The following is a 10,969-nucleotide window of genomic DNA, read 5'->3' on the forward strand; positions in this document are numbered from 1 at the left end:
TATGTTTATGTCACTAAAAATTGTCACTGAAATTTTTATTTACCATTTAATAATCTGAAACACTTTGATTTTTATGGAGCACAGGAACATTACAAATTCCCGGCCTGTTTCAGAACATTAGGAAATGTTGCAAAAACTGTGAAGACATTGTTCAGCTGGACTTGCTATAATTGAGTTTAACAAGTCACTCTGCTTCTCAAGTCAAACTTAGACTCAAGTATTAATGAAGAAGGATACCTTTGATAAAAATGCCCCTGACTAAATCATGTCATATATACAGAACATTATGCTTCTCTAAAATTACACTTCCTATAATAATTATGAGAACAAAAATTCACTAGTCCACAATCTATTCAATCTTAAAATGCCCTTAGTGCATTTTAATCATTTAATTATATTTCATATTTCTTAACTGCCCATCTTCCTCAAAGAAGGCCTCTTTCTAGATGTTTCATTGTGTTCTACCAAGGCTTCTTGTGGACTATAAGATTACTTTTGATTTTACTCGTCAAACTATATTAAAAAGTTGCAAAGGAAACCAAAGAATGGAACATGCTTGCTTAGCAATCAAGTTTCAAAATGCCTAAAATACATTGAACATCTGCTGAGATAGACAACCTAAGTAACATGTAGAATAAAGTTCAAGGTGACCTAATCAAGTTCAGAATAAATGCCAGGTCTATATTTTACAGGGAGTTAAATCATAATAGGAGCTTTATAATCCTCAAAGCTAACTTCTCAGCTCCACCATTCTGGCAAGTGAGAAATAGCAGAACAAACAAAGAAGGTCCTTTGAAGGTCAAAATGTAGTTGACCAAAAGATAAATAAGTTAACTTTGCTGCCATCTAGAAGTAATTCAAATTTTTGGAGCCAAAATATAGTAGTTGTGTAATAGCAGGAACTACAGGTGGTTCTTTCCCCATTCACTCCCTCTTTTATCCTGCATTGCTCTTCCAGTATGTATTTTATTGGGCTTTGTTAATTGAAGGCACAAGGAATAAGGCAAGGGGAAGACCAACATAGTAATAGCACTTAGACTTATATACCACTTTATAATGATTTACAGTCCTCTCTAAGCGGTTTACAGAATCAGCACATTGCCCCCACAATTTGGATCCTCCTTTTATCCACCTCGGAAGGATGGAAGGTGTTATGGTTAGCCGGCAGCAGGTGCAGATGGCTGAGGAGAGTGAGGACTCTGATGAAGGGCCAGGACCATCAGGGATTGGACTGCTGCCTTCAGAGATTGTGAAGGCTGGCAGCAGTAATGAGGAGGCTCCTGAGGAGCCTGTGCCAAGTGCACGTGCACGAAGGATTGCTTGGAGGAAAGAACAATTACAGCAGCACAGGTAACTCAGGAGTAAGGCAAACTTAATGGCCCCTCCCTCAAGAGGATAAAAGCCAGGTTTGGAAAAGTGTTCTTTGCAGACAGCAAAGAAACTCTTAAGCTCAACTGGTAGACATCTTAGTTCGTGTTTGGAGAATCTTGTAAATTAGTTCTTATCTCTGGGTTTTTGGCAGCCTGACAAACAATTTGGCAAGGCTCTTTCTTGTCGGAGCTAATTAGTGGAAAGCAACCTTCAGAACAGAATTCATTATTAAATCTTAAAAGGTGGGGGCTGCTGCCTTTGTCTGTGTTTGTTCTTTGGGAACCCGGTTGGGTCAGAACAGAAGGCTGAGTCAATCTTGAGCCTGGTGAGATTCGATCTGCCAAATTGCAGGCAGCTGGCTGTAAGCAGAAGTAGCCTGCAATTACTGCACTCTAACCACTGCACCACCAAGGCTCTTTTTATCATGCTTTCATATTTGCAGCAGAGGTGGCATTCAGCAGGTTCTGACAAGTTCTGGATAACCGGTACCAGAAATTTTGAATAGTTCGGAGAACTAGCAAATCTCACCTCAGTATCCTTCCCTTGCCACACCCACCAAGCCATGCCCACAGAACCGGTAGTAAAAGAAAATTGAATCCCACCACTGATCTGCAGGCTTTCTTTATTGTAAGAATGCTACTGAACATTGGCGTCATGATGATGTTGATCATGATGATGACAATGACGGTGATGATGATGACGATGATGATGATAATGGTGATGATGACAATTAATTGAATATAAATAGTTATAGAAGAAAGGGTCAAAGTCCATGGTTCTAATAACAACCATATAATGTAACACCGAGAGCCAGTTTGGTGTAGTGTTAAGGCACCAGGCTAGAAACCAGACAACCATGAGTTTTTGTCCCATTTTACGCCCGAGGCCAGCTGGCTGACTGTCAGCCAGTCACTCCCTCTCCGTCCTTGCAAGAAGTCAGTGGCAAACCATTTCTGGAATCTTTCCAAAAAAAACCTGCAGGGACCTGTCCAGGTTGTCACTAGAAGTCAATATTGACTTGAAAGGGGATTTTTAAAATTGAAGTGTAGTGTTGGAGAAAGGTCACTTTACGACCTCTTCCTTTTAGATACTTTATTGGCATGTAGGCTAAAAATAACAAGAGGAATTCCATCCACAGCTTTATGTTTGTTTTCTCTTTCATCAAACCTAGTCTTTATTTCACATAAAAACAAGCTTTTATAATGAGTTTATACATAAGTTTTAATTTTACTTACTAAACAAATCTTTTCATTGTAGTTTTGGCTTTTGCCGATTTTTGCAGAACCTAGATGGGTCATGTGGATCTGAATTTAACACACTGTTATCTGCAGGTTAATAACGATAGGAAGCTGTCATAAGCAGATGAAATTAGGCTTTTTAAAATACTTAGTTGAATTGAAACTACTGTATATAGCTAAGCCAAAACTGAAAGAGCTGAATCTGATTCTCTCTGGCAAAGTAGAACAGGAAGCTCACAGTGTAATGTCATTTGTTTTTTCATTTCATCTATAAACTCCCTTTTAACGACCCTATAGTCCCTTAATTTAGGGTAGATTTAGGGTGACTGGCCGGATGCCCTTCCTGACACCACGTGGAGTTTGCAGCAGATATTTTATCTTTGCACCCTGAGAGAGAAACAACTGCTGCTACCTAGGATTGAACTCAACTTTCCGAGTGGGAGGAGAACCACTAGGCCACCACAGTAGTTATTTTTCACTTCATCTATGAATATAATTAGTTAGCTTTTGTTTCCTTACGTTTGCCGGAGAGTTTTCAACCTTCAGCAAAGCTAGCAAAGAATTTTTTGAGCTATGTTTCCTCTATGGGCAATGTTATTCCCAGTTTCCTAGTAAATTCCACTCAGTGATAGATCACAGTGGGAGAACACTGGACCTGTGTAAAGAAATGCAACAACAAATCCTTTAACCCAAATAAATGCCAACCCCTTACCTGCATTGTAGTGATCCAGACAATTTCTTAAGATAAGAAAAACCCTTAGAATTGAGTCACCTAGGCCATCATTAGGTATCACTTAGTAGCTACTGGGTTCAAACAGAAACATGGTCATGATATTATTTACAAAGAAACCCTAACGTTCTCCTAATGGATCCAATTTGAGACCACTGTCCTTGTTGTTAGCTTCATCCAATTTCACCTTGCTCTGGGTGAAATTCGAGTCTCAGTTAAGTCCAATTAAAGGAAAGAGTTTTGATCAAGTTTTCATACAGAACACAGAACATTAACTAGCCCATCTTGGGCAATATTATAAAAAATGAAACTAAGGCAACAAAATGAATTTGCATCTCAGTTAGGACAAGAAAAGAGGAACACCACAGCTGTACAACCTGACTGTAATTAAATATAAAGCTGATGATTTTATTATATATACCCAATAGGAAAGAATATGCTAAATGTCAACATTTTTAATGCTTTTCTAATAGGAAGTTGGAGTAGAAGCTATGAGTAGACACAGTAGTACCAAGTTGATGATTCAATAACTTAGTGAAATAATTCCAAGTAATGAAATAAAAGTATACTTGCCTGATTTTCTAGGGCAATTTTTTTTAGAGTCAGACGGACCAGAAGTTTGGAAATGAAACAACTGGAGGGAAAATTCAGCATATTCTTCTTAAAATTTTTAAATTTGGTGTTTGTGTTTATTTGTTGCTGGGGCACAAAATATGTCTGCTTTGTTGTAATTGAGAGATCTTTCAAAAGCCTGGGGAGAGAGAAGGAATTTTAGAAAGAACTACATAAAACAGAGAAAAGGGGGACTAAGGAGGCTACACATTCATTTTGCACCAAGATCAAGGAGACTTCACTTCCTGAAGTGCTGGACTCTCATAGTTCCTTGATAGTAAGGCTGTGTGGTACAGTAGGCTATGCTGAACTGAAGAATAGATGGCTAGAGGAACTATCAAGAGAAGAATATCCTGTGATGCAAAGCACCAGTGGTGAAAGAATTCGTTCAGGTTTCTCTTTGTTCTTGCACTCCTTGCACTGTCTAAATCAGGTGTCCAACCTTTGGCTTGTGGGCCACATGCAGCGCTGGACAGCTGGTAATGCAGCCCCACAATTAAAGGAAGTTTATTATTTATATACATTAACTATGTCGTATATTTTATATAGGGCCAAAGTCAATTCTTCTTTACACAATGCAGCCCAGGCAAGCCAAAAGTTGGGTAGGCCAGGTCTAAATCCATCTTGCAAATTTGTTGGGATGTGATACAACATTGGTTTCCATGAAGTACATCAATGGAAACCTATACAGAATAGGCTATGGAAGAATTGTGTGTATATTTTTTTGTTGGCTTTTGAAAGCTGATAGTTATCAAAATCTCTCAAAAACCACAGTAGAATAGATTTTCTTTCATACAAAGTTTTACCGTAAAGTCTATTTTCCCCCTTATACATAGTAAAGTTTTCCCCAACCTTCTAAAAATAAACTGCTTATATACATGATTCCAAACCATGGAAAAATTTGGTCCCCTTTTCAGTTTTTTTCTTTTACCTTTTTAGTGTAGAATAAGACAAGGCAGAATCAATTCTTAACACAGTCTGTAAAGCTGTATGAAGGCTGATTTTTCTCTCTCTCCCAGCCGAGTTGAAAAACCAGACCATTCTGGCAAAAGATATAATGGTAAATTAAAAATGAGGCCTCTCTCTCTCTCTCTCTCTCTTACTCTTTTATTTGTCAATGAAGTAAACAAAGATCAAATAGAGCTAAAAATAAGGTGAAAACAAAAATGTGTGTGCAGATATGTGCACGTACCTGTCTATAAATACATGTGCATACCAGTTGTGGGATTCAAAATTTTTTACTACCCATTCTGTGGGCGTGGCTTGGTGGGCAAGGTGTGGCTTGGTGGGTGTGGCTTGGTGAGTGTGTCAGGGGAAGGATACTGCAAAATCTCCATTCCCACTCCACTCCAAGGGAAGGATACTGTAAAATATTCATTCCTTCCCCATTCCTGGGAGAAGGTTACTGCAAAATTCCGATTTGCTCCCCACCCCACTAACCTGCTTTCCATCTCCATTCTCCTGTGCAGGGCTACAAAAGAAGACCCAGCCAATCAGCTGGGACTCGGGAGGCAGAGAATAGGTAGGGGCAGGGGCAGTCAAAGGTAGTATTTGCCAGTACTCTGAACTATCAAAATTTCCACTACCGGTTCTCCAGAACTGGTCAGAACCTGCTGAATATCACCTCTGGTGCATACCTTCTGGTAACAATTCCACCTGATAACTGAAGCCCCAAGTTTGAACACAGATCCGCACCATCAGGACTCCACAGAAGGCCACTAAGATTGGAGCCAACTTATTATCTTATGGGATGACGTTCCAGAGAACTGACACCATAGCAGAAAAGCCTCTCCTATGGGACTTTGCCAGCCTCCGCTCCTTGAACCAACCCCTCCTGTTGGATAGAATAGTACAGATAGCTACAACCAGGAAGAAGTGGTTCTGTAAATAACCCAATGACTTGAATAAATTATAAATAAAATTAATAAAGCATGAAAACTGTCTTGAAAAGATGTACACCAATTCTGATCTGAAATATTTCTAGAGTTATATTCTGAACAATCAAAGAGTAGGGGGAAGATTTGCAAGTATATTCAAATAAATAACAAAGGCTTTTTCCTGTTCAGCATAGCCAAACTGTATCCTATGGCATGCTTTTAGAATTCTAACTTTTTAGGATATCCAGCTAGTGCATGTTTTGTTATCCATTTTTAAAAATGCATTTAAAAAAAGAATATGGGAGGGACAAATGAAAGAGAGAGAGAGAGAGTGAAGGAAAGAAAGGGAAACGGAGAACAGTTAGCTCCATTCAGGCAATTCACAAAGATCACCATATGGATGAAATACTGCTCTTGTTGCAATCAATGGATGTTTGACTCCTACTTTCAATAGATCCAAAAGTTTGTCTAAATTCTTTATGTTTGTTGCCTTCCTTTTTTCTGATCGTTTGTTTTAAAAGTGACTCATTTTTTTTGTACTACGATACATGTGGACTATGGTGTTTATTATTTCATCTCTCCCATTTTATGCAGGAATAGCCCAGGGCCGTTTTCAAAACAGAAGAGGAGAGACAGGCAAAAGGCTTTGAAATCATTGTTGCAGCATTCAGTAACCCCAACCGTCAGCAACCCGCATTCACAGGCAGTATAAGAGACAAATGTGCTTTCTGCTGAGGTCTCTTCCCTGATGTGAAACTGCCACTGAGGATTGAATACAGAACATTTCACCAGGGGGAAAAAAAAAGTCAGAACAAATGCTTCCAAGTTTTATATTAAAGGCAAGGTTTCTGAAATTGTCCTCCAGTGAGCAGCTTTCAAAAGCTGGAAAATGAAACTACAGCAGTTACTAGAGAACCAGCAGCCAGAAAATTGATTACTTACGTATCCATGGGCTTTTATCGCTAAACTATAAACCTAAAAGGATATAGAACAAGATTTTTAAAAAATATACAAAATTGCCATTTAAAATCATTAAATACAAAACAATACCAAACATATATGATAACAGGAAACACAGAAGCAATAAATGCAGTAATGTGGTAACAAAGAGTTGGCAACAGATGAGTCTTCATTTGGTGCTGGAAAGCCCCAACAATTGGCATTATCCACAAACACAATGACATCCACAAACACAACACTTATGAACCCACAACAGTTCATAAGAAGAGAGCGGCCACCTATGTTTCCATGTTTTCTGACTGGTTGGTATGAATCAACAGATTGGGCAGGGTCGATGTCACTTCAATTAAACAGTGCCATCTATCAGGACCTAGGAAACATGCATCCTCTGTCACAGCAACTTCTAGAGATCCATGTGTTTCCCATCCTAAAATGTTTTGGAGAACCTCAAAGATGTGGCTTTTCTCCCATGCTTTGGTTAGAGTGGATGAAGACCCTTGTTGGACGTCTTTCTGTTAATTTTTCTATTGATTGCCCAGACCCTATCTTGGGGTTGTCTGTTTTTTTGTTTTTGTTTGCTGTGTCATGAGCTATCCAGAATTGGTTTGGAGTTGGGCAGCACCAAAATAAATGCCCAAGAAGGAACTTTCTCAGGCTGTTGCATCAGTAAACATGCTTACAGCTATCCAGAATCTTTTGGACTAGGTGGCCATAGTTAATTTAATAAAAATAAAGTACAATGAATTAACTGGGTCAGAACTCATAGATACACTTGCTCAGAATTAGGTGCTCCTCTAAGTATTGGGGACGCGGTGGTTCAGTAGCTAAAGACGCTGAGCTTGTCGATCAGCAATGTCGGCAGTTTGGCAGTTCAAATCCCAAGCACCACATAACGGAGTGCGCTCCCATTACTTTTCCCAGCTTCTGCCAACCTAGCAGTTTGAAAGCATGTAAAAATGCAAGAAGAAAAATAGGGACCACTTTGTTGGGAAGGTAACCGTGTTCTGTGCACCTTCGGCATTTAGTCATGCCGGCCACATGACCACAGCGATGTCTTCGGACACCACTGGCTCTTCGGCTTTGTAACAGAGATGAGCACCGCCCTCCCAGAGCTAGAAATGACTAGCATGCATGTGTGAGGGGAACTTTTACCTTCACCTTAAGTATTGGACCATAGTTTTATTGGGTTGTCTCCTACCCCACTTGAAGTTCTTGCTGGAAATAAAAGTATGGTTTCAACTGATTTAAGAATATAAGAAAAAACATGACTTGTTTGAATTGTAGAATTCTCTGGTTTTGGTTTTTCATTTGCAGTCATTTCATTATTCAGTTAGATCAGATGCACTGAAGATGCTATTGGGGGGAGGATAATGATATCCATGCAAATGAAAACAAAAACAAAATAACTCAGAAGAACTACCATAACCTGATACAGCTATTGTTAATTTGTTGTTTTGTTTTAATAATGCATCCTCCTGATTTTGTAACATAGAAATGTGTGACTAGGGATTTCAGACCTTGAGGATGAAGGTACGTTCTCTGAGTTTGTGGGTTGGTTTCTGAATGTTTCATTCCCAGGCTACGTAACATCTTCAGCGGAGTTTCGAGGATGTCATCCCAAGAACTACTGACCACATGAAGCCCTTATAAACAGAAGAACACTAACACTGACATCTCCTAAACTTCACTGAATATGTTTTCTAGCCTGGTAACGAAATGTTCGGAAACCAACCCACAAGCTTGAATAACCCTCATCCTACACCTGAGCTACCAATATTTGCCAGTATTTCAGACTGTCTTTGCCCTTTTTGGTGATACACACAAATCTTACAAGATATCACCCAAAGCAAACTTTGTTAAAAAAAAGAAGTGAGTGTACAAGAGGCATGAAACTTTATCTACTTGAAATGATCGTACGGGAGGAAAAAAAACATGCAGTGTTCCAGGCAGACCACAAGATGGAGCTTGTTTGCTTCCATTGGTGAGCTTGGGCAAGGGACATTGCTTCTAGACTCAACTTGTAGTCAGAGGCTTAGTAAAAAAATAATGTGCTGTACAGGTAGTCCTTGACTTACAACAGTTCATTTAGTGACCGTTCAAAATTACAACAGCACTGAAAAAAGTGACTTATGACTGTTTTGCAAACTTACGACCTTTGTAGCCTCCTCATGATCATGTGACCAAAATCCAGATGCTTAGCAACTGGTTCATATTAACAACTGAGGCATGAGAGGTCGTAAAATAGGGCAAAACTCACTTAACAACTGTCTTACTCAACAAAAGAGATTTTGAGCTGAATTGTGGTTATAAATTGAGGACGATCTGCATTTCTTTCGTTTTCCTAGCCCCAGTACCCAGCACCTGCTATTGGTCACAAAGAATCAAAACTTTTCTTTCTCCAGCCGTGAGGGAAGAGTTACAGAAAATCCACCTCTCTACAGGATTTCAGAGCTTACTGTTTTTAGTCATTTTGAAAAAGTAGGCTCCACGTCTGAGAGGGAGGAAGATGCATTCTACGCTGCTCAAAAAAATAAAGGGAACACAAAAATAAGACATCCTAGATCTGAATGAATGAAATATTCTTATTAAATCCTTTGTTCATTACATAGTTGAATGTGCTGACAACAAAATCACACAAAAATTATCAATGGAAATCAAATTTAGCAACCCATGGAGGTCTGAATTTGGAGTTACACTCAAAATTAAAGTGGAAAAAAACACTACAGGCTGATCCAACCTTGATATAATGTCCTGAAAACAAGTCAAAATGAGGCTCAGTAGTGTGTGTGGCCTCCACGTGCCTGTATGACCTCCCTACAATGCCTGGGCATGCTCCTGGTGAGGTGGCAGATGATCTCCTGAGGGATCTCCTCCCACACCTGGACTAAAGCATCCCCCAACTCCTGGACAGTCTGTGGTGCAACGTGGTGTTGGTGGATGGAGCGAGACATGATGTCCCAGATGTGCTCAATTGGATTCAGCTCTGGGGAACGGGCGTGCACCCACAGTCCATAGCATCAATGCCTTCATCTTGCAGGAACTGCTGACACACTCTAGCCACATGAAATCTAGAATTGTCGTGCATTAGGAGGAACCCAGGGCCAACTACACCAGCATATGGTCTCACAAGGGGTTTGAGGATCTCATCTTGGTATCTAATGGTAGTCAGGCTACCTCTGGCGAGCACATGGAGGGTTGTGCGGCCCCCTAAAGAAATGCCACCCCACACCATTACTGACCCACTGCCAAACCGGTCATGCTGGAGGATGTTGCAGGCAGCAGAATGTTCTCCACGGCGTCTCCAGACCCTGTCATGTCTGTCACATGTGTTCAGTGTGAACTTGCTTTTATCTGTGAAGAGCACAGGGTGCCAGTGGCGAATTTGCCAATCTTGGTGTTCTCTGGCAAATGCCAAATGTCCTGCACAGTGTTGGGCTGTAAGCACAACCCCACCTGTGGATGTCGGGCCCTCATACCACCCTCATGGAATCTGTTTCTGACCGTTTGAGCAGCCACATGCACATTTGTGGCCCGCTGGAGGTCATTTTGCAGTGCTCTGGCAGTGCTCCTCCTGTCCCTCCTTGCACAAAGGTGGAGGTAGTGGTCCTGATGCTGGGTTGTTGCCCTCCTACGGCCTCCTCCACGTCTCCTGATGTACTGGCCTGTCTCCTGGTAGCGCCTCCATGCTCTGGAGACTATGCTGACAGACACAGCAAACCTTCTTGCCACAGCTTGCATTGATGTGCCATCCTGGATGAGCTGCACTACCTGAGCCACTTGTGTGGGATGTAGACTCCGTCTCATGCTACCACTAGAGTGAAAGCACCGCCAGCATTCAAAAATGACCAAACCCTCAGCCAGAAAGCATAGAAACTGAGAGGTGGTCTGTGGTCACCACCTACAGAACCACTCCTTTATTGGGGATGTCTTGCTAACTGCCTCTGCTTTCCACCTGTTGTCTATTCTACTTGCATAACAGCATGTGAAATTGATTGTCAGTCAGTGTTGCTACCTAAGTGGACAGTTTGATTTCACAGAAATGTGATTGATTTACATTGTGTTGTTTACGTGTTCCCTTTATTTTTTTTGAGCAGTGTATATTTAGCACAAGTGCCTGACAGTCTGGATTATTATGAAATATGAATGCAAGTTGACTTCACAACAGATTGTCTAAAATGTTT

This window comes from Notechis scutatus, chromosome 3 (assembly GCF_049901735.1).
Source record: "Notechis scutatus isolate UNSWTSFEM ecotype Mainland chromosome 3, rNotScu1.2, whole genome shotgun sequence".
Classification (NCBI taxonomy): domain Eukaryota; kingdom Metazoa; phylum Chordata; class Lepidosauria; order Squamata; family Elapidae; genus Notechis; species Notechis scutatus.